Source organism: Saccostrea cucullata, unplaced genomic scaffold (genome assembly GCF_032062105.1).
Source record: "Saccostrea cucullata isolate Sc308-1 unplaced genomic scaffold, CSIRO_AGI_Scuc_v1 ctg3965, whole genome shotgun sequence".
NCBI lineage: Eukaryota > Metazoa > Mollusca > Bivalvia > Ostreida > Ostreidae > Saccostrea > Saccostrea cuccullata.
In genome coordinates, this window is record NW_026941087.1 from 22,156 (window position 1) to 48,485 (window position 26,330).

The following is a 26,330-nucleotide window of genomic DNA, read 5'->3' on the forward strand; positions in this document are numbered from 1 at the left end:
AATGCAGAAGGATTAAACGTACGCTGAACTAGGATCTGAGGTCCCCTGCTCAGTTCACGACTATCGGGCCTGTTTACTCCGCTACAAAATGTAGTGCGTTGCATACGTAAAGTGAAAATAGAATAAATCGTAATACTGTGAAGCCTTTAAAGTGTAAAACAAACAACTTTTTAAAAGGAATAACCATCTGATGGGTATTAGAAAAAATAGAGGGGGTGGAGGGTGGGTGCTGAGCAACATTAACTGCAATTTTATGCGATATATGATATATAAGCGTTTAACATTTATGGATTGCGTTAGGTGACCTGTGGTCTCCCTTATGATTTTATTCCATGTAACGTTATAGTACACATCAGTAGGGGACAACAGTAAGGTGACCAGAGATCAAGTAATATTGTACATCAGTTGGGGGATCAGAGGTCACCTTATATTGTACATCGGTAGGGGGACATCAGTGGGGAGAGCAAAGGTCACCTTATATAGTACATAAGTAGGGGGAAAGAGGTCACCTTAAACTATACATCAGTAGGGGAACAAGAGGACACCTTAATGTACATCAGTTGGGGGACCAGAGGACACCTTATTTGTACATCAGTAGGAGGACCAGAGGACACCTAATATTGTACATCAGTAGAGGGACTAGAGGGCATTTTGAATTCTACATATGTAGGGGGACCAGAAGACACCTAAAATTGTACATAAGTAGGGGACAACAGAAAGGGGGCCAGAGAACACCTTTAATTCTACATCAGTAGGAGGACCAGAGGTCACCTTTAATTCTACATATAAAGGGAGACCAGAGGTCACCTTAAATTGTACGTCAGTGGGGGGACCAGAGGTCACCTTATGCTGTACATCAGTAGGGGACATCAGTAGGAGAGCAGAGGTCACCTTATATTGTACATAAGAAGTGGGACCAGAAGTCACCTTATATTGTACAGCAGTAGGGGGACCAGAGGTCACCTTAAATTGTAATAGGGGGATCAGGAGTCACTTTATATTGTACATCATTTGGGGGACCAAAGGCAACCTTATATTGTACATCAGTAGAAAGACCTGTGGTCATCTTAAATTGAACATCAGTAGGGGAATAGAGGACATCTAATATTATACTTTAAATCAATAGGGGGACCTGAGGGCACCTTATATTGTACATCAGTAGGGGACTAGAGGTCACCTTATATTGTATATCAATAGGGGGACCAGAGGTAACCTTATATTGTACATCAGAAGGGGGGGGCAGAGGACACCATATAAAGTACATTGTATGGGGACTAGGGGTCACCTTATATTGTACATCAGTAGGGGGACATCAGTAGGCCCCAGAGGACACTTTATATTTAACATCAGTAGGGGACTTCAGTAGGGGGACCAGAGGTCACCTTTTATTGTACATCAGTAGGGGACCTGTGGTCATCTTATATTGAACATCAGTAGGGGACCTGAGGACACTTAAGATTACACTTTACATCAATAGGGGGACCAAAGGTAACCCTGTATTGTTCATCAGTAGGGGGACCAGAGGTCACCTTATATTGTACATCAGTAAGGGGACTAGAGGACACCTTATAATGTATATTGTTCTTCAGTAGGGGGACCAGAGGACACCTTATATTGTACATCAGTAGGGGGACCAGAGGACACCTAATATTACACTTTAGATCAATAGGGGGACCAGAGGACACCTTATAATGTACATCAGTAGGGGACATCAGTAGGGGGACTAGAGGTCACCTTATATTGTATATCAATAGGGGGACCAGAGGTAACCTTATATTGTACATCAGTAGGGGGACCAGAGGACACCATATATCGTACATTGGTAGAGGGACTAGGGGTCACCTTATATTGTACATCAGTAGGGGGACCAGAGGACACCTAATATTACATTTTAGATCAATAAGGGGACCAGAGGGCCCCTTATAGTAGGGGACATCAGTAGGGGGACTAGATGTCACCTTGTATTGTATATCAGTTGTTGAACCAGGGGACATCTTTTATTGTACACCAGTAGGGAGACCTGGGGACATCTTATATTGTACATGAGTAGGGGGACCAGGGGTCACCTTATATTATTCATCAGTATTGGGACCAGGGGTTTCTTATTTTGTACACCAGTGGGGTGACAAGAGGTCACCTTATATTGTACATCAGTAGTGGACCATAGGCCACCTTTTATGTACATCAGTAGGGGGAACAGAGGTCACCTTATATTGTACATAAGTAGGGAACATCAGTAGGGGGACCAGTGGTCAACTTATATTTTACAAAAGTAGGGGGACCAGGGGTCACCTTATAAAGTACAACAGTAGGGGGCCAGGGGTTACCTTATATTGTACAACATAAGGCTGACTAAAGGACACCTTATATTGTACATCAGTAGGAGATAACAGTAGGGGACCAGAGGTCACCTTTTATTGTACATCAGTAGGGAGACAGAGCCTTCAGTTCAGTTTTAACGTTCGTTACTGGGTGGACCAGAAGTAAACTAATATTGTACAACAATAATTGACCAAAGGTCACCTTATATGTTATTTCATTATGGAGACTTATGGTCATCTTTATATTGTACAACAGAAAGGTGACCATAGGTCACCTTGTACTGTACAAAAGCAGACGTCAGATTATATTGTACATCATAAGTGGAAATGGAGGTCAACTTATACATCAATAGGAGGTCAGAGGTCACCCTATGTTGTAGATCATTATGAGGACCTTAGGTCACTCTATATTTTACATCACAAGGGGGACCAGAGGTCACCTTGTATTGTACATAAATAAGGAGACCAGTCCCCTTTGTTGTACATTTTTAAAGAAATCAGACAAAAAAAATACTATATGAATGCAGAGAGATAAAGCATCAACGATTCTAGACTCGTCTTAACCAACAGACACCTAAAAAGAAAACAAGGGCGGACCAGTGGGTACAGATAAAATGCATATTAACGAGATGCCAGTCGTTCACTTAAGAACACGACAAGAGGCCTATGGATCTTATAGGTCATTTGAACATCTTGTAAAACTTTAAAACTTTCATTTCAAATAAGCGGTAATAATTAGCAATAATTAGTAGTGCTCATTGACCACAAAAACCCTCATCCTGAGGTCATACATTTCACAATTTTGAAAAAAGGACCATTGTTCATAAAAAAAATTGGTTTATACCAAAGAACAAATTTCAAAGCATTAATTCAATTACAGTATTGTCTACAAATGACATGGTACCCATGAGCCAGGGGCCTTGAAATTTATAATTCTGGAAGACACTCCCTTGCTTATCATAACTATACGTAGTTAGTTTAATTAATATCCAGGAGCAGAGAGGAAGATTTTTTTAAAAGAATTAAGGAGGCTGGGGGACAACAAATTAAACACAAATTAACCATCAATTTTAACTTATTTTTTTGATACGGTATCATAAGCTGTCAACTATCATTTGGCAAAGAAAAAATTCATACATTTTAGTTTTTAAAATTTGATCATTTTTGTATATCTTTATATGGAGCTCTTCTTTTAAAGGAGATCAAAATAGTCTGAAAATGGCTGCCACCCCTCAGCCTCTTTAATGAATATAAACTTTACAGTTTATATAGCCCCAGCGTAACACCGGAACCCCTGACCTTTGGGTCACGAATTTCAAAACTTTGGAGAGAATACCCTTCCTCATCACAACTTTGCATGTAGTTAGTTTGTTTAATATCCAGGGACAGAGGGAAAGATTTTCAAAGAATAAATGTATTTCATAATTACTATTATTGTCGTTATGGGTATTTCCTGTGTGAACAGAATGGTGGATCTGTGTGGTTTTTATGTCACGTGACATGGTCATATAAATAGCAGGTGCGTGCTTAAAAAGTTACTCTACCGCTCGTACAGAACGTGTAAGGAATGGAAACCAGTAAATTAGGCACACACACATATATATGTTGTATATAAAGATTATTTAATGATTAAAAATAACGTGTGTTGAAATGAATACAAATGTGTTAAATTTGTAATAAACGTTCTGACGAGCAGCATTCCATACACATGAGTTGATTATTCTTTCAATACAGAATAAAAAGTATAATTAATTTATATTCGGACAGACGAAGTGAGAGAGATTATAAATTAATATAAATTTTATAGCCCTGTCCTAACCCCAGGGCCCCTGAACCTGGGACAATGAATTTCACAATTTTGGTATGGAGTAAATGCTTATAATAATTATGCCAACAGTTCGACGGCTTGATGTTAATGAATAAAGAAGATTTTTAAAGATTTCATCAGTTATAGTAATTACGCCCAAACATTCTTGCCTTAGGGGGTGGAGGGCAGGGACCATGAATTAAAAAAAAATCCTTTCACCCATAGATGCTTTATGCCAACATTGGTTGTAAATGGTTGAGGGATTACAGAGAAAACCTGAAAATGTTCAAACGACGCCAGAAAAAAAACTGATAGCAATAAGTCACATGCGTTGATTCAGGTGACCAAATAAGGAGTTCTTTGGTCTCAATATTTATGTAAAATATTAGGTGTCTTCTGATCTCCCTGTTGACTTACAATATAATATTATAAGATGACCTCTGGTCTTCTTATTGATGTAAAATATAAAGTGTCTTCCGGTTTCTTCATTGTCGTTCAAAATAGTTTTATCATTAGTTTTTAATGATGTACAATATAATGTGACCTCTTGTCCCCCTACTGATGTACAAATTACGAGGGCTGTTCAATAAATAATGTCCTGAACTGTATGACATACATGTACAATACTAAGCTTGAATTTATAACAATTGATGTGACTACTTTTCATCACATAGTTTCATCGTGAGAAGCTGGAAAACAAGGGAATTCGAGACACTGCATTAAAAATGAATTGTAAAGAATCAGTAAACTAAAGTAAAATTAAACCGTTCATTAAAGCTGCTGTAAAATTTGTTAAGAATCCCAAAGAATCCAAAAGAAAAAGCTTATGTATGATTCGAACTCTCTTCATAGCTCAGGTTAAGTCCAAGACCAACCGCTTTAACGACTACCGGTACGCTACGAAGTATATGCACTATTGACGTCTTTCAATGTGATTTAAATGGACGGGTTTGTAACATTTTCATCATTTAAGCGTTCACGAAGAATGGAGACTTGACCCATTCATGTTCAAAATTCGTTTTTTATAGCTCTATTAAACCCATTTTCCACTAAATATGCTTAACTGTCAACTTTGAAATAAATATTATCAAATGATAAGTCGTTCAGAAAAATAAAATGATAAAATATTTTGAAGATGACATTACTGAGAACATGATTTTAGAAAAAATATAGCTTTTTTGTGGATTTTGAAAATTGAAAAACATTTTGTCTCAGAGCGGGGGATTGTACACGCCTTATACGCCCTCTTTCAAAAATACACATCATGTCGGGAGTAGTTCACACTGTTTTAAAAACGTTTGACAGAAAAAAAAGCTTATTACTCAAAAGTAACCCTTAAAAAAATGAGTGAAAACGACTGCATATAAGAATATATGAACAATTATTAAAAATATCAGTAATTGTAGTTATCCATGTTCATTCGAATTTCAAACAGATAATGAAACTTGAATCTATTGCTTAAAACCCTCAAAACAAAATTTACAATAAGATGTACTTGACAAAAACAGCGAAGGTCTGAGAAGAGCAGAGAATTGCAAGAGCACAAGGATAGATTTATAGGCAATTTTCTTAAATATTAGTGGTCTTATTGTTCAAATTCGTATTCGGGGATGCAGTTTAATTTCTGGAGGAATCTAGAAAGCATTTTTTTGGCAAAAAATCAAAAGGTTAATGAAAATAAGGAATCCACAACATAAGATTTTTTCCATGACAGCGTCCAAAATCGAAAGCCCTGAAGAGTAAAGGAGTTTTTGGGGATAAACAAAAGTTATGTTCATTCACGTTAACAATATTCGCCAGATCTTTCGCCTTTTGACTTGTTCCATTTGCCAAACTTGAGAAAACGCCTTTCAGAAGGAAGAAACAAGTCCAGGAAATCATAGGATCTGCAATAATCCAGTATACATAGGTTCATACCAGAAAATGAGTTCGAAAAACAATTGAAAATGAATCAGAAATTGGATAAAAATGTTACTTACATGTGTTTTAATGAAAAGATAATTTTAGGTTAAATCATTATAACTAAATTTGTTTCTTTCCGAGCACCGAAGACATTATTAAACGACCCTTGTATAAGGTGACCTACCGATGTACAATATCAGGTGTCCTCTGGTCCCCCTACTGATGTACAATATTGGGTGACCTCTAGTCCCCCTACTGATGTACAATATACGGTGACCTTTGGTCCCCCTACTGATATGCAATATAAAGTGGCCTCTGATCCCCTTACTGATGTACAATACAAGGTGACATCTGGTCCCCCTTCTGATGTACAATATGAAGTGACCACTGAAGTTTTATGAAGAGACTTACTTTTACAATCGTCTACTGACTTTTACAATTTAAATAATGACTTACTCCATTACTTAAAATGTAAAAGTCAGCTGTCTAATGTAAAAGTAAGTCTCTTCATAAAACTCCATTAGTCCTCCTACTGATGTATAATATAAGGTGACCTCTGGTCCCCTTACTGGTCCCCTACTGATGTACAATATGAGGTGACCTCTGGTCCCCCTACTGGTGTACATTATAAGGTGGCTTCTGGTCCTACTGATACTCAATATAAGGTGAGGCCTGGTCCCCCTGCTGATGTACAATATTAAGTGTCCTTTGATCTCCTTACTGATGTGCAATATAAGGTGACCTCTGGTCCCCTTCTGATGTTCAATTAAAGGTGACCTTTGGTCCCCCTACTGATATACAATAAAAAAATGGCCTCAGGGCCCCCTACTGATGTACAATATAAGATGTCCTCTGGTCCCCTTTTAATGTACAATGTAAGGTGACCTCTGGTCCCCCTGCCAATATACAATATAAGGTGACCCATGGTATCCTTGCTGATGATCAATATGAAGTGACCTCTCATCCCCTTACTGATGTACAATATAAGGTGACCTCTAGTCCCCCTTCTGGTGTTAAATATAAGGTGACCTCTGGTCCCCCTTTTGATGTACAATATAAAGTGGTCTCTAGTCCCCCTACTGATGTACAATATAAGATGACCTCTGGTCCCCATTCTGATTTTAAATATAAGGTGACCTCTGGTCCCCCTTTTGATGTACAATATAAAGTGGTCTCTGGTCCCCCTACTGATGTACAATATAAGATGACCTCTGGTCCCCCTTCTGATTTTAAATATAAGGTGACCCCTGGTCCCCCTGCTGATATACAATATAAAGTGGCCTCTGGCCCTCTACTGATGTACAATATAAGGTGACCTCTGGTCCCCTTCTGAAGTTAGATATAAGGTGACTTCTGGTCCCCCTTCTGTTGTTAGATATAAGGTGACCTCTGGTCCCCCTTACTGATGAACAATATAAGGTGACCTCTGGTCCCCCTTCTGATGTACAATATAAGGTGACCCTTGGTCCCCCTGCTGATGTACAATATAAGGTGACCTCTGGTCATCCTACTGATGTTAAATTTAAGGTGACCTCTGGTCCCCTTACTTATGTATAATATAAGGTGACCTCTGGTCCCCCAACTTATGTACAATATAAGCTGACCTCTGGTCCTTCTGCTGATGAACAATATAAGACGACCTCTGGTCCTAGTACTGATGTACAATATAAGGTGTCCTCTGGTCCCCTTATTGATGTTCAATATAAGGTGACCTCTGATCCCTCTACTGATGTACAGTAAAATATTTGATGACCACTAGTCGCCGTACTCATGAAAAATTTCGGGTGACCTCTGGTCCCCGTACTGATGTACAAGATAAGGTGTCCTCTGGTCACCCTACTGATGTACAATATAAGGTGTCCTCTGGTTCCCTTATTGGTGCACAATATAAGGTGACATCTGGCCCCTCTACTGATGTACAGTACAATATAAGGTAACCACTAGCCCCCGTATTATATAATTGTAAAATTATTGTAAATTAATATTGTAAAATATCGGGTGACCTCTGGTCACCGTAATGATGTACAAAATAAGGTGTCCTCTGGTCCCCCTACTGATGTACAATAAAAGGTGACCCCTTTTCCCCCTCTGATGTACAATATAAGGTGTCCTCTGGTCCCCCTACAGATGTTAAGTATAAGTTGTCCTCTGGTCCCCCTACTGATATACAAGAGACGACCTCAGGTCCTTCTGCTGATGTACAATATAAGATGACCTCTGGTTCTACTACTTATGTAAAATATAAGGTGTTCTCTGGTCCCGCTACAGATGTACAGTACAATATTAGGTGACCACTAGTCCCCGTACAATATAGAGTGACCTTTGGTCCTTCTGCTGATGTACAATATACGATGATTTCTGGTTTTACTACTGATGTACATTATAAGGTGACCTCTACTGATGTACAGTACAATATTATGTGACCAATAGCCCCCGTACTAATGTAAAATATCGGTTGACCTCTGGTTCCCGTATTGATGTACAATATAAGGTGTCCACTGGTCCCCCTACTAATGTATAGTATAAACTGTCCTCTCCCCCCCCCTCCCCCCACTGATGCACAATATAAGGTGTCCTCTGGTCCCTCTACTTATTTACAGTACAATATTAGGTTACCTGTAGTCCCCTACTGATGTACATTATAGGGTGACCTCTGGTCCCCCAAACGATGTACGATATAAGGTATCCCCAGGTCCCCATATTATGTGCAATAAAAGATTACGTTTGGACCCCTATTGATTTAAAATGTAAGGTGACCTATGATCCCTCTGATGATGTACAAAATAAGGTGACAACTGGTCTCCCTAATAATGTTTAATATAAAGTGGCCTCTGGTCCCCCTACTGATGTACATTGTAAGGTGATCTTTGGTCCCTCTATTGATGTAAAATATGAGGTTACCTCTGCTCACTCTTTATTACTTTCCCGTTTCTGCTAATATATACTTATTAGAAAGTTGATCTTTATAAAGTTATAAATATGATTATTTTGGAGTAAGACAAAGAAAATTGTCTATCATATAAAATTCAATTAATATATAAGGTGACCTGAGGTCTCCGTATTGATGATATCGATGAATTTACTTTTGTGCCTTTATTGCCTGGAGAGTTCCTAGAATGTTTTATTACTACGCAAAATGACGAACTATTTGCGGGGAACCCCAGGTCCTAGTTCAGCGTACGTTTTATCCTTTCTCTACTAGGATTTTAGATCGGGCTCGCAGTTGGTATAGTTTTACCGTAAACAGACTTCCTAGATTGTTTGTAATCGACTCGGGGATAAGCACAAATTCATTGATCGCGCATAAAAAACACTGTAACACGCTCCTATGTGTATATATGAGCTTGAATGAGATTGTTATCAAGTTAAGATGTAAGAGGTAGGGTTTGATTAAAATTATGATATACCTATTAATATGAATAACATGCATTTGATCTGCGCATCAAGACTGAAGCGTAAGTGAAAACGTTGTGAAATGTCCCATGTGTACCTGCATCATATGTGCATTATACATGTATTAAAGAGATGTTTGAAAATATCCGATTTGAGTTGTTTTATGTTTGAAATGGATGGCGATAAATTATTTAAAAGCATGTGAGAAACATAGCGAGAGATGCAAGGCAGTTTGTACAGACCCTAAACCGTGCTACTACACCTCAGAAACGAACCGTACCGTTCCGTGCACAAAGCGTACCGTACCGTGAACAAAGCAAACCGTTCCGTTCTCAAAGCGTACCGTACCGTCCACAAAGCGAACCGTTCTGTGTACAAAGCGTACCGTACCGTGCACAAAGCGAACCGTTCCGTGCACAAAGCGTACCGTACCGTCCACAAAGCGTACCGTTCCGTGCAAGAAACGAACCGTACCGTTCTTTGGTTAATTATGCAAACCACGCCCCCAATGATTTTCGAACCGTGCTTTGACCTAATAAGTCATTTTGGTTTATTTCTCTCAATAGCGCCTGTGAAAGAGGACGGAGGTTATGTCTGGCTATTTGAAACACCATTATCAAGTAACAAGCATCTGGGCTTTCAACTGTGAAAATTCAAAACAACTAGACAGAGTTTACATTGATTACTTATTTGCTATAAATTAGATCAACTCGTTGTGTTTGTGATCAAAGGTACAGTACAGGCCACGAGTTTTTCCCGCAAAACACGGGCACCGTGAACCTTGAACTCGATGTCGGCATCTTTGAAGTCAGCGATTGTGGACACCGTGTAACACGGTATATAACAGTTCCCCATTACGGAACTGATAATAAATATTTTCATTTTCTTTATTTAAGAATCAACTTTTAAAAAAAAATGTTTGTTGTACTTAAATATTCGTAATTTAACTATACAGATGTTTAAACTAATTCCCTGGTTGTCTTGACTTCATTTCGATTTTAATTTCGCCCATTTCAATTGCTGAATCAGATACACGATCGTTTTTGCCGTAAGTATGCATTCATATGTAGTTCATATCAGATGCCTGATTTTACTAATTAATTATTTTGTAAGAAATTTAAAACATATAATTATGAATTGTCTGTCAAGAGTAAAATAAAAAAATGTATTAGACTCAGATATTAATTAATTCTGCTCAGATAATTATGCTCGGCGAATCACTGATGCAGTTAGACTTACACTGAAAATCGGCAATTCTGTCTAATATGGATTTAAATATTACATGCAGTAAACAGGGACTTCAGATTTCTACTGAACGGATATAATCTGACTAATAAAAATCAATTTCTACAGGATACATGCTTATTTGTGTCTGAAAAAAGGATAACTTACAAAATAAAATGAAAATAAAAAATACAATGATTTTTCTCAATCCTCTTTCAAGCCACATTATGTTTGTTACCCCCCCCCCCTTTTCTAGAAGGCGATACTAATTAGCTAGTTAAAACTCATCAAAAGTCTGCGAATTTATGTGACGCTATAATGATAATTAATGGATACACCCTTATCTAATTGTGTCTGATAAGGGACATTATAGGAAGTAGATGAGTTTCGCTGAATGTCAGTTGAGTGAGTTTTAAAAATGCATGTACACTTGATGTAGTCAAAGCTCAATAATTTGAAAGGTGTGTTAAATACACGGCACCCCGACCTATTGACTGTGACCCAATATTTTTCAAAAGATGTGAACTCTGAACTGACCATCAGAATGTTTCAAATCAAAAGAGAAATTCTTTCAGACTTTCAAGGTCACCTAGCGTCATGCGATTTTGATTGACAGGTGATGCACAAGGATTTCCTGCGTACAGCATGTATGTGCAGAGAACGCATGCATTGCACAATAGTTGTAAATAGGTTGAGTTTGAACCAAAATTGTGGAAATTAAATAGCATCTGTGACTTTGGCGATGTAAATAAAACCAAGAATGAGATAAATACAAGGTATTGTTTTTTTTTTTTTTTTTTTTTTTTTTTTTTTACAGATTATGTAACGGGGTTGCATCTCTCCCTCTTTCTCTCTCTCTTTCACGACATAGTATTTACACATTTTACAAAAAAAGAATACCTTATCAAAATGAAGAAAAAATTATTTAAATAATTACTTAGACTGAAAGGATTTTTAAAAACATAATATTATTTTATAAAAAGAAATGTTTTCTTCACGCGAAATGCGATCGGAAGTCATTTTTATTGATTCCGAGTTTCTGCTTCTGAATTTCGTATCTAAATTCAGAGTAATTAAAGATTTTCAGATTAAATAAAGATTTACTTAAGAAAAAAGAAAAAAAAAACAAACAAGTATTCTATGCCCTGTAAATTTTTTACAATTATTTTTCTTCAACATTTTTAATTAATAAATTTATTTTTTGTTACTGATATTTCTCTTCTAAGGCAGACATTTAAACGATAGATCAAACAATTTTAAAAATGAGAAACAGTCTACATTTCTTATTACTTAGATTAGAAATAAAAGCACGAATAGTCATATTCTTTTCTATAGATCAATCAATTGAAAATAATTTATATACGTGTATAGTGTTAAAGAACAAGTATATATTCAATTCTGTTAAAGCTTTATTCTAGAATGAAAAATTATTATATACTTGTGTGTCTTTTTTCTATTTAAGACACAACCTCGGCATACGTAAAATTAAAATACGTACGGAAATATTTACCTTCTATATATCAATATATTTACAAATGCCAAAAAGATCAGTGGGACGATGTTTTTCCACAAGGCTATGATAAATACAATAGCATACATGTACATGTAATAAAACATTTGAACTTCCCTAATAAATAGAAACTCATTAATACTTCAATTTATATGAATAATAAATAAATTACATTCTTTAATAACGGAAATAAAATTGTACACGTGCATAACGATCTTCAAAATTCGTTTAAAATGGACTATTTTTTAGCAGCCAATCAATGACCAAAGCTAACAGGCTCCGCCCACTTCATTTGCATACCGTTTCCCAAAGCGTACCGTTCACAAAACGAACCGTTCCGTGCAAGAAACGAAACGTACCGTCCACAAAGCGTACCGTTCCGTGCATAAAGCGAACCGTACCGTGCACAAAGCGTACCGTTCCGTGCACAAAGCGAACCGTTCCGTGAACAAAGCGTACCGTACCGTGAACAAAGCGAACCGTTCCGTGAACAAAGCGTACCGAACCGTACCGTGCAAGTGGTGTAGTAGCACGGTTTAGGGTCTGTAATTATGGAAAAGGAATCAGAGAATCGGGTTCGGGTTTTAACATTCCTGGCCGAAATAGGCATGAAATTCAATGTAAGTAGCATAAATAAAATTCCAAACATGTAATTCTAGATGGGAAACACAGGGAAAAAACGTGTATTTCTTTTAACTATGCTGAAAGTCGCTATTTCTTGGGAATGTGTTATTCTAGGAAAAAAAATCAAATTTCAGATGAAATCAAGATTCATTCCATTAATATTAAATCCAAATAAAATTGAAATAAATTCCATACACTAAAGAAAGCAAGGATACTTGGCATTAAAATGTCGTAAAAGAGCAGGAGAATCGAATGATATTAACAACAATTGCAGAAATAGCCAATACGGGCTTTAATTAATTTTTATTCTCAGCAATAACTAAATTTTAGACAGAAAAAAATGCAGATTTTGCCGATTTTCACTAGAATTTCATTATATTTTAGAGACTCACCTTAAAACTCTCAGGACACTTTCTTTAAGGTCTCTTCTTGCTTTTACTCCGAATCTTATGTCGATATATCGTGTCTTTTGACTTGTAGACATTTTCTCTATGCTGCTGTTGTTTTTTTTTTTAAGAAAAGGGGGGGGGATATAAGCCTTTGTTAGAGTAAGATTTGCAAATACCTCAACGATCTTAAGCTTGATTGAGACCTTTGGGTCGATAGGGGGGTCAAAGGTCAAGGTCATTTATCAAGGTCAAAGGTCAAGGTCATCAAAAAAACTTATGAACTTGAGTTGAAAACTTGAAGCTGAATCTAGGTAAAGGTAATGAATATATCATTTAACTTTGGGGTCAAGGTCAAAGGTCAAGGTCAGATATCAAGGTCAAAGGTCAAGGTCAAATTCCCTCCAAAGCATATATAAGCAATTTTAACATTTTCCCCATGACTTTGACCTTTGACCTTGACCTAATCTTCAAGGTCAAAGGTCAAAAGATCTCATGCATTGTCCCCATGTCCTTACAACTTGTCGTTTAAAAGTTTTTAGTTCTTCGTAAACATCAGAATCTTTAAGGGGCAATAACTACTTAAAATGGTTGACGAATCCTTTCGCAATGAATAGATTCAAGAGTGTACTAAATTAGTCGTAGACATTGTTGAAGGTTTTGTATCTCTGCGGTTTATGGTTTCGGAGGAGTAGCGATAACAGGGGTTTACACTGGAAGGGGCACTAACTTTTAGAGGGGTCAATCTTAGGGGACAAGCATGAAATCCCTGAAATGGTTTTAAGAGTACATATTGAAGATGCAAAGATATTTAAAATTTGGTGAAGAACAAAAGAGCTATAAAAAATGCTTAATTTTACATATTTTGAATGACCTTGACCTTTGACCTTGACCTAAATTTCAAGGTCAAAGGTCAAAGAATCTTTTGCAGTTGGCCCCATGTCTCTACACCTTGTCGTTTAAGAAAAGATCTTGATAATCATAAACATCGCAAACATTCAGGGGCAATTATTCATTGTAGGGGTTTACGAATCCTTTCACAATGAATAGATTCAAGAGTCTCCTAAAGTAGTCGTAGACATTGTTGAAGGTTTTGTATCTCTATGGTTTACAGTTTCGGAGGAGTAGCGATAACAAGCTTTTATTGCGAAAGGGGTCGTAACTCCGAAAGGGGTCATAGGTCGTGCGCCTTGGGTAGTTTTTCGAAATAACTTTTGTTTTCCAGTGTCATGAAGCAAAAAGTTTTTCGATAAGTCTTTCGGTTCAAAAGTCGATAACGGAAAAATAATAATAATAACTAGGAGACTTATTGTTCACAGAACAATAAGAGGTCTTTCCACCTTGTTTGAATTTTAATTTCATTTAATATCTATCTCTTTAAAATTATATTTCATCAAAAAGAAACCAGGAATGGCTTAAAAGAAGAAAAAAAAATGAAAAATTTAAAAATTTGGAGGTGACCTTGACCTTTGACCTTCAAGTTATATTCAAGAACAAAGGTCAAGGGTCACAATGTAATTAATCCCATGCCTCTATGACTTATAGTTTTAAAGTTATAAGGTTTAATGGTAAGCACAAAAGCATTTAAGTGCAGTAACTCATTCAAGGAGTCACCAGATCCTTTCGCACTTAAACATAAAAGTTGTGCCTAAAGTTCCATAAGACATGAGTGAAGGTTTTATGTCTCTGCGGTTTACAGTTTCAGAGCAATAGCAATAACAAGGTTTTTCGCACAAAGGCTATAACTTTTAATAGGGTCAATCTTAAGGGACAAGAATGAAATCTTTGAAATAATTTTAAGAGTACATACTAATGATGCAAAGACGGATTGTATATGTTAAAAGACCAAAAAAGATATAAAAAATGCTAAGTTTTTCATTTTTGGAATGACCTTGACCTTTTACCTTTGCATAAATTTTAAGATCAAAGGTCATTGAATCTTATGCAGTTGGTCTCATGTTTCTGCAACTTCTCATTTTGAAAATTTTTAAGTATTTGTGAAATTCAAAAAGTTTCAGGGGCAATAACTCATTGAAGGGGTCTCCGAATACTTTCGCAATGAATAGATTGAAAAGTCTTCTTAATTAGTCAAAGACATTGGTGAAGGTTTTATATCTCTACGGTTTATGGTTTCAAAGGAGTAGTGATAACAAGGTTTTTCGTGCAAGGGGCAAGAACTCCGAACAGGGTCATAGTTCATAGTAAAGGCATCAAATCTTTCCATACGTTTCAATGACCTTTACGATGAACAAAAAATCTTTTCGATAAACCTCGAAACAAAAAATCAGTGGAAGAAAAATAATAATAAACAGAACAATTTCAATAGGTCTTTCCACAGAAAGGTGGAAAGACCAAATAAACATAAGCATTTCAAGAAGTCTTTTCACAGAAAGGTGTCTAGAGTCGCAAAGAAAGGAGTTGATCCTTATGTCGCGGGTTCGAATCCCTCCTTCCGATGAGACCGTATAAACCGAGGTCCCGTGTCGCAGTAAGTGTTGGCATGAAAAGATCCCTCAGTGCTCAAGGGCCCTGAGTTCCAAGTTTAGGTCAAACTTTGTAGCTCTCCACCGACAGTGGTGGCGTCTCCATAAGAGTGGAAAATTCTCAAGATTCTCACATTAAACAACATACAATCAATTGAAAAATAAATAGCTTATCAGTTGAAGATATATTTTTCGGAGTTATTGTCACCATTATTTCATATTTGGAATTCAATTTGAATTACTCACTTTTATGTGCAGGGTATCTCTCATTTGATAGAAGTGGTAAATATTAAAAAATACAGTTTTAATACAGGAACTAAAAACAACAACAAAAATCATTCATTCGGATAACAGTATATTTGCCTGAATGACTCGGTGAATATTAAGAATTTCTCATATCATTTGTTTAAAAATATTGTAAACATTATAGTTCCACATGTAACAACTGTAAGAATATTACAATGTAATTTCTCAAGAACTTTAAACAGTTTCATATGTGCTTTCGATATTTCTTTCTGGAAATATTTTTGAAGAATGTAAGTTATCTGTTTATACATGTATGTCCATGTCCAACTGTTTTCTTTAAAATGTTCACTACAAAAGATATCTTGTTAACTTCGTGGTAATCATCATAGCTCCAAATAAAGCAACTGTAAAAGTATCCCAGGTAGCTGTTGTGGTTGCATTTGTGCTTCCGATAATTCTTTCAGGAAATGTCGTTGAAGACTGTGAGTTATCCGCTTTAGATTCTGAATTATGAACTTCACTTTCATGTTATTAAGCAAATTCTAATGCCCTGTTCACACGACAAGTTTAATTCGCAGTAAATTAATGCGAAGTAAACTAATGCGAATCAAACTAATGCGAATTAAATTGCGTTCACACGACAGCTAATTCGAAGTAAACTAATGCGAATTAAAATTTTACTTCAACAGTCAGGCGTGAGGAAGGCTATTATGACGTCATTTGCAAATCACGTCACCTTATGCAGAAGGAAATGCATTTGACATCATGCCACAGTGTCTGGAGACATATTTTAGTGATTAACACATTTTTTCTTAGTTTTTCACTCAAAAATAGCACAAGTACTTAAAGCTGACCACCGACATGACGCATTTTACTTAATTTTGCCATTACGCATGCTCCAAAATTTAATTCGAATTAGCTTCGCTTAGCGTTCACACGGAGCTAATGCGAAGTAATTTAATGCGCAGTAAACTAATGCGAAGTAAACTAATTCGCATTAACTTCTCCGTGTGAACGCTAAGCGAAGCTAGTTCGCAGTAACTTTACGTTTAATTCGAATTAAACTCTCCGTGTGAACAGGGCATAAGTGTTTATGTGTTAGTTGGTGATAAGCCATTAATTATGGCACATTGTGTCAAATTTGTACGCCCTATCATATGTCATGAATAATTTATCATAAAAAAAAATAATAATAAATCAAGGGAAATTATTGCCCGGAAACATTTTGTACAGGCATTTCACGTATTATTGGTTAAGGAAATAAAGATAGATAACATTTTTAACGAGGCCGTGTCTAATTCGAGTGCGCGTGACTTTACGCAGCTCTTTGATTTCATGCAGTCATACATGTAGGTGCGATAGTACAGCTTCCTAAAATATTGTTATTATAATATAAAATTAACATTTTCAGTAACGGCTACTGGTCTGATAATAAGATTTAACGACAATGAAAAGGGGGAAAATGCTGAAATGGCTCAAATGACATCACTGTTTTCCGATTTTATGAGCAAGGCACAACGCTGGAATATGACACATATCACTCGCTTATACACATGTATGGTATAGCCGTTTATGGATATTATACTAAGAACTGATGACAGAACATCAAAAAAAAAAAAAAAAAAAAAAAAAACACAACATACTATAGCTAGCAATCTAAATATAGCTATTTTTCTTAGCAAAATAATTATTTGCGCCGATCATTCATCTGTACCAAAATGTATTTATATCGCAATATAGCAATTTTAGAGGCATTGAGCATCGAAAAAATAAAGTTAAAGGGTCACACTTCTACATCATGGTCATTTGGTTACTAAAGATGGGGACAATATTTGACATTGTCCATATCTTAATATTTCGTATATTGACATGCCCAGACAAATTTCATAATGATTGATTGAAATATTAATTAAATGCTAATATTTATATTCTCTACTTTTTCCTCTTCATAATTGGTTATTTCGGTAATCTTTACGGATTTAAATTTAGCGCCCTTCAAAACTTATGTGCATTATAGACGTAAGAGGCGTTTATGACGTTTGTGACGTTGCAAAACTACCTGGTAAATAATGCAAACGAACATTGCAAGGAAAAAGTGCCAAACTAATTTTAAACACAGATGTATTGTGTTTTACGTTAATTTTGGGCTTCACAGGATTGATCATGTGACCAACTAAACGTTCATTTCCCAGAGAACATTTTAGCATTGTTGTTTATTGCTTAAATATTCATTGTTGAACATATTATTTACATACCCTCTATTTTTCTGATTGTAGTTGTCATTTATTTCAATTGAAGTTTGGCTTTTACAAATAAAAATATAAATTTTTTGAGGATTTTAAAAAAGGCATTATACATGTAAATATTTAAGACTTACCTTTGCATGTATTGTTTACCAAGTAATAGTTTTCACAGCATTTTAAGATCTTTCCATCTTTAATTCTAAAAGAAAACAGTAATTCAACTTGATATATTTTGAAAATTTTTATCAATTAAAATTAATTGATTATGAAAAACTTTTCAAAATATTATGTTAGGATTCAATTACCCTCACCTTTGATAGCACATTTCACTAGCAGCACTCCAGAAATATAAGAGTGGTATATGAATAAAAACGATAAGGTAACAAAACCTCATACTCAACAGCGTCAAATGCTTCCAAACTTGTGAAAATGAACTTGTTAGAAACACACTACCTCTGCTCAAAGATGATAAAAAATCGGAAATGATTTTTTTTAGATGTACATTACATTCTATTTAAAATCTTTAAATAGAAGTTCTAATATTCTAAGTTCTAATATTTCCTTTTAATAACACCAGTCAATGTAATATAATTAAGTCTTTTTTGTAAAGTTTCCTGAATATTAACGATACCAATTTAGATATCCGATAAAAAAAAAGCTGCAAAATTTCGAAGAGCTAAAAATTTGGTTGAACATCAGAGTCTTAAAAGGAGTACAAACATCAGAGTCTTAAAAAGAGTACAAAACAATTAAATTACATCAATAAGAAGAAACTAGGTCATGTCATCATCATTTTCTTATACCCGTTTATTGTACTTGCCAAAATTATACGATTGACTCTCACCTTTGTTGGCCCAATGATGAATGCTGATGTTGTCGTTTTATCATTGGCGGCTGCTACACTGCCTTGACTCTGGCCCATTAGTGGACATAATGTAGTTACATGTACATGTATTTTGTTGGTCCACTACTGGAAACCAGACATCAAAGCAGTCCCAGAAAGCAGTCACCAGGACTGATTTGGGACCGCTCTGGGACTGCTCTGGGACCACCGTGGATCGATCGTTATGGGACTGCTCTAAAAAGCAAACCCAACAGTCCTAGCTGTCCCTTGGACTGCTTTCTGGGACTGCTTTGTTGACTCATATGTGACAAAGGTTCTGAATGACATTATAGCTCCACCCCTTGTGTATTCTGAATTTGCAGGCTCTCAGTTGCTTTGTTTATACTTGATGCAGAGTGGAGTTTAAACTATTAAAAAAGTAAGGATTTCTTACAATATTTTAATAAGCAGAGATTATTATAAATGCAGTTAATTAATATTTTCAGAGACTGTATTTTTACTCATATGTTGTTTAGAATATTTTTTTTTATTAAAAAAATTAGTTGTTAAATAAGGAAGTCAGAGGAAGATTTTTATCCCTTAAAAAACGATAGGTTTATGAGAAAAAAATTTCACATGTACTCCTAATTTATTTTTTAATGTAAAATTGTGTACTCCAAATATGCATGGAAACTAGTTTAAAAAACATTATTATAGTTACATATAAGATTTTTTAATTGAAAAAGCTACATGTTTTAAAAGGAACACGCTAAAGAAATATTCCACGCGACCCTTAAATAACCTAACAATTCATTAAATGACCATGAAATGAAATATGCTACCTTTCTTCCGTAAAATAAATAATGTAAACAATCATTGAGAAAGCATCTTTATTAATGAATTAGTTTTTAATCTATAAACAGGTAATGAAATGAGTACAGTTATTTTAAAAATAAACTTTGATAACATCGGGAATTGCAATTTATTTGTTTTTGGTTTGCTTGTGTTTACCTAGCCAATTAATGTATGTAAAATGGTATCAATACCTGTGGTTTCAAATGCCTTTGGGCAGACAATCAATCATGTGTGTTATTTGGGTACTGTACAAGTATAAGTGTTACACATCATTGAACATGCTGGTCAACAATGACCCTAATTTCTTTCTGTTAAATATTATATTATATACTGTTTAACGTCCCCCTCTCCAGAATATTTCACTGATATGGAGACGTCACCATTGCCGGTGAAGGGCTGCAAATTTAGACCTATGCTCGGCACTTACGGCCTTTGAGCAGGGACGGATCTTTATCGTGCCACACCTGCTGTGACACGGGGCCTGGGTTTAAACGGTCTCATCCGAAGGACTGCCCCATTTAGTCGCCTTTTACGACAAGCAAGGAGATACTGAGGACCTATTCTTACCCTGATCCCCACGGGACTTCTATTAAATATAATTTTTTTTTCTATTAAATATAAAAATGATCAATGAAATGTGTATAAATATCTTTAAGGATTAATTAATTTTGAACAGTATCAGATGATCTGTCAGTTCCATTCTGGTGATTTACAGATGTACACTTAATTGATTACAAACAAAACAGTTAAAACTGAGTATTATAGATCTAAAGAAACTAGCAATAAATAAATTGAAATGTCAGTAAAAATAATCATAACTTAAAAATAATAAAAAATTTTCAAAAGCCCCAATACTTAATAAAATGCCTTTAGAATATTCCGATAGTGTGGAATAATAACATCTATTTAAAGCTTATTCTGGTGGAAAATAATCAATTCAAGTTTAATTTTCTGTATGAAAAATTAGTATGGGAACCAGTATCACTCAGAGAAAATAAAGAAATGGAAGAGTGATTAAAACATTCATGTTCAGTGTAATTCAAACATATGGTGTAAAGACCTTTTTTCCTTGTATAAATTTTATTCAAATTGTTTCTATGCGCGTATTGTTCAATAATGATCTTCGCATACATGCATTCCTGGCATACTACTCAGAATCAATTTTAACTGCCTTTTATAGTTCCATATCGTTTATTTGAAATCTCAGGTCTGAGTTAGCACCGCCCATTAAATTAATAAGCCCCGCCGACTGGGACTGCTGGGACTGCTTTCTGAGACTGCTGGGACTGCTCTCTGTGACCGCTGGGACTGCTTGGACCGCTCTGGAACTGCTGTGGAACTACTCTGGGGCCGCTGTGGGACTGCTTTATCACTTTGAAAATATTGTTTTCGTTATTTATGAACCGTTTTCACCCATAGAACCCATGGATTTTATTATTGTCGATGTTTTTTTTTCAAATGTTATTTACTCTCTAATATTCATAATGATTGAACTTAAACATTCTCTTTTATTAAAACACACGTCCGTAATATTTCAACCAATTTCTAATTGTTTTCATATCTCATTTATGATAATTTGTTGAATTTTGGCAAACGGAAAACTGGTTGTTGTTAGTCCCTATCGTCATGGACGGTACCAACTTTTGATACCCATCATATCATTATTGTTCATTGAAATCCACCTGATCATGTGTCTGTAAAACAGATATATTGCTGGAAATTTAACAATTTCAGTGAATTTTTTTTTATTCTTAACAAGTTTTACAGCAGCCTTAATAAAGCGTTTAATTTCGCTATAGTTTACTTATTCTTTACTATTCATTTTTAATGCAGTGTCTCTAATAGCCTATGTTTTCAAGCTTCTCACAATGAAAATATGAGAAAAAAGTGGTCATATAAACTGATATCAATTCATTCGATCATGAGAGAAAGCCAAGCTTAAAATCATATGATATCAGTGTTATATGTCATAGAGTTCAGGTCATTATTTTTTAAACAGCCCTCGGATAGTTACTCAGGATGTTTTTTTTACACTTTATTTTTTAACCACATCTTCCAAAAAATATTTACTTCCCGTTTGACAAATTAAAGAGAGAGAATTGATGATATCTAAACACAACTTTGCAAAGATCAATATATTATCAGACAAGCACTTCAACATACACCAAATACCGTAAAAGTAGAATTTTTAGCGCGGATTTAATTTTGGCATTATTAGCGAGGGTGCCGAGATCGCTAAAATTGAATATCGCTAAAAATTAATCGCGTTTTATTTCTAATAGCTACTTTAATGTGCATTTTAAAATCCCTGAATTAAATTCTCGCAAAAAATAAATTACCAGTTTTTAAGGACAAATCGCTAAATTTGCGTCTCGCTAAAATTTCCACTTATACGGTGAAACCGTATATTTATTTGATTAGAGTAAACTCGGTACCTTATGTTTCATGTCGTTCATTTCTAAGGGTGCAAACAGTTTTTTCCTAACAGCTCCCTCTTCAGTATTCTATTGAATTTTATTACTAGTTCATTATAAATATTCATATCTAATACCCGTATCCGATATCTCGGCATCAGTTGGCAAACAATTGTCTTTTTAATGTTGAAACGACGGGCAAATGTTTCCCCAATACAACAAAGTCGTAAACATAACTCATAAGCGTATGTTTCATCAGACGAAGTTGTGTCCAGATCGTTACCACCTAAATGTAAGATGAGAAAGTCCGGAGAAACGTGCCCAAGTTTTTGTTCGAACGCCTGCAAGTGGGAATTATTTGTCAGCTTTCCTCCACTTATACCATAAAATTTTACAAAAATGTTTGGATTTAAATTCAAGTTCTGAAATTCTCGATTTTGATTTACATAGTGCACAAATCTTTTAACATGTGAAATTCCAGCAATCAAAACAGACGCCATTTTGACTGTTTACCGCAATGCATCTTGGATGCTGGGCAATATATTAATAGCCGCAAAGTTCACTAGGTCATTCATGGTTCCAAGACCGGCAAACTGGCGCGAAGTAGAACAAAGAAATTCAAGTCAACATACGTAAACGTTCACAACATTTCATTTACTCCTGCTAAGTTGTAATTACGATGATGAGCGCATGAAACAGGGTGTCCATAGCATTGTATTAACGTATTTCGCCAGTCAAACACAAAATCCGTCAAATATTGTAAAGCATACACAAAATTTTTAGCATCCAAAGAATCTCACCAATGTACCTATATAAAGGATAATCCAACAATAAATTGAATTAGAAATTCTTCTAACAGAGTAGACTTATGTACCTGCGATAACAAGTGATTGAATGGCTCACAACAAAAACAAATCAAGATGACTGGCGAATGTATGTTGACAAGGCAATGCACGCTGGAAGAATGAAGGCGTGCGCAAAATTAGCTGAATCTGGTCAGTTGCTGATAAGAGATTAATGTAAACTGGCGAAGAGAAAAATAAGAGTTGTTCTTCTTGCCATGTCAGATGTTTTACATAAATTAATTTAATGTTGTAAATTAAGATTATTAATTTAATTATTAATTTAATTATTAATTAATTATGTAATGTTATTATCATTGGTGTTCTTCATTTCAGCGTAAATATGTTCATCATTGTTGTAAATATTCACTTTTTCATTCTCTATTAACATTTTATAGATAATGTACAACTCATAAAAACATCCACAAAGCAAGAAATCTTGATATGATTGTACCAAAATAAATTAAGAAAATCCTGAGGACAGTTGTATTTTCTAATGCTTTTTGGGGTTATTTGTATAAGAGTCAACAACTGAAGGATACAAATAATTATGAAAAGAAAGTACTTTAACCTGAACAAAAAAAATCGACATAATAGAAATTCAGTCAGTTGAATTGATCACAAGGTGTCAGTAATTTCACTGAGAATACAACAAAAAGATTTTCATTTACTTTTGACTTGTTGATCGTTAGAACAACCCTTTTCATTGTGATACTGTGAAATCGAACAATCACACTTCAATGCACAGGATTTTCCATACTCCGGATGCATAAACTTCATACTACACTTGTCTCCAAAATAGCCTGCTAGGCATTCTTTGAAGGAAAAAAAGTTAAATTAGGCACAAAATATGATTAGAGGAAGATATTTTACAATTAATTCAAAATAATACTTTTTTATCCTTAGAGAAACTCGAATTTCGTTGGTTTTTTACCATTATCTTTTGATAATTGTACTCAACCTTATTTTCTATTTTGATGAAATACCTATGAATATGTCACTGCGCAAAAAAAAAAAAAATGATAACTAATTTTTTATATAGATATTGTCAGAATAAGTGCTATATTTAGGTTTTTTGTCTGTTATTTGTCTTTATTACAATGAATAGGTAAAATTTCATTCTAAACAAATGTCTCTTTCAAATTTCATTGACAGATTTGCATACAGAACATGTAAAAAAGTCATTGAAAAATTATTTCATTTGATTTTTTTTTTTTTAGAATTTTTATTCCCACTCTTATTTCATCTTTTAAAAACAAGTAACTCAGTAAAAATAATATTTCGTACCTTGGCATATATTGTTCACTTTGTAAAAATTGTAACAGCATTCGGAATCGGAATTATTTTCAACTGATCTGAAGTAGAACCAAAAGTGTTTTAAAGAAAAAAAATGCATTAATATGAATTTTGTTTTACTTTATACTTTAAAATCAAAATTGCTTAAAAAGTTATCAATCCGCTGTCAGGAACAATTATATTAGATATACCGTATATACTCGCCTATAAGTCGGTATTTTGGGAGTTAAATATTGGTCTAAAACTCTATGTCCGACTTATAGGCGAGTCATAAAGAGACAGGTATTTTTCAGTGGGCTTAAATGTACTGTCTTATTTGCATTTCCGACGATTATCAAAGAAATTGTCTGGATATATAAGATAATTTATGTATTCTTAGATTATATATTTAAAGTGCAAGTATATACATATTTTGATAATTTTATTTGCATTTTAAGTGACATTGCCTTTATTTTTGATAATTTAAGATTAAATATCAGTGTCATTTCGAAAAATATTAATTGAAACCAGGTAAAAATATCAATGGATTCACTTGAAATTGTCACCAGATTTTGGCAAACAAGTTGTACCGACTTATAAGCGGGTCAATAGCAAATCCCACAAAAATAACGTCAAAAATAACAACCGACTTATAGGCGGATCGACTTATAGGCGAGTATATACGGTACTTACCCAACCAAACAGACGTCTAAATCAGCACATCCCAAGACTAAAATAAGAAGCTGAAGAAGAAAATTCAGGTTTGAAAACTACGTAAATTTCCAACCCATTTTACTTACTATTACTGATATTTTTGTATCTTTTAAACATTCAAATATTCTTTCATTTCGGGCATTGAGTGTTACTGTATTTACTCCATACCAATGTTTATTTTTCTTCCGTATAAAATGGAAATTTATTCCAACACAGTTGAGAAAAAAAATATTTCTGTATCGTCTGGACCTTTATCGTTCAACATTGCACTGTTTGAAGATTTTTCCTCTTGGTGCAAGGAATTTGCAATTATGTGCATGCGTGCAATTTTAAAGGTAAACGGCATATTGGATTTCGTTAAATTGAAAATTTATTCCATATTTGTAGCTGAATTCAAAATACTTAGATTTCATCTTTTGGATATTTGGCATTTGTAAAAAGTTTTCATTATTCAAACAACAAGTTTATGATTCAGGAACTTAACACAATAAAAAATATCATTTGGATATCAGCAATATTTTTTTCATTCCTTGTCTGTTTATGAAGGATGTGGAGATAACGAACGATATTTAATCGCAAACTCCATAAAACAATACAAAATAGGAGCAGAGCAAACACGGACCTCTAAACATCCGAGGTGTGATCAGGTGCCATTGAGGAGTGAGTATTCCCTGCTGACTGTCTCACCCGCCGCGGCGTGCCACCCCCTTCCCCTCACGACAAGGAAGTAACGAAAAAATCCGTTGTAAAGACGAATAATGACCCCCATCGAATAATGACCGGGGGTCATTTTTCAACGACAAAAAATGACCCCCTACCCGTAAAAAAAAATCATTTTTTGTAGAAAAAGTGTCATAGGGGTCATTATTTTATATGTTAGTCCTATAAAAAAATTGACCCCCATTGAAAAATGACCCCCTTTAAAATGAAAAGAGATTCTTTCATTGTCAAGTAATAAAATTTCTTTTTAATATTCCTCCTTATAGTGTTTGCTTAAAAGCCCTTTCACAATTGGCGCACGAGCACTTTACAACACTTTGCGATAGGAAAATTTTAGCATCGCACGAGCTATTGCATACGTTGTACGATGTCTCGCATTCATTGCATGTGTTTTAGTGGTCGCATCAGGTCTCCTCAAAATAGTCAACATGCACACTATTCAGACGCGACCAAATGCGATCCAAATTATCGCAATTCAACGCACGAATATTAGTACGAACGTTTTACAACGTTTTATAGGCCTTTCAACTTCCGCTAGGGGTCGGTTT

The 26,330-nt window shown here is 35.0% G+C and overlaps 1 long non-coding RNA gene across 1 annotated transcript; it reads right to left on the reverse strand.

The window, feature by feature from the left end:
• Positions 1 to 23,732: 23,732 nt before the first annotated feature.
• LOC134257075 (uncharacterized) lies at positions 23,733 to 25,157 on the reverse strand. The gene is made up of 3 exons (XR_009989849.1): positions 25,042 to 25,157; positions 24,361 to 24,428; positions 23,733 to 23,888 (listed from the first exon to the last, which is right to left on the reverse strand). It is a non-coding gene; the product is annotated as an uncharacterized LOC134257075 (long non-coding RNA).
• Positions 25,158 to 26,330: the final 1,173 nt, after the last annotated feature.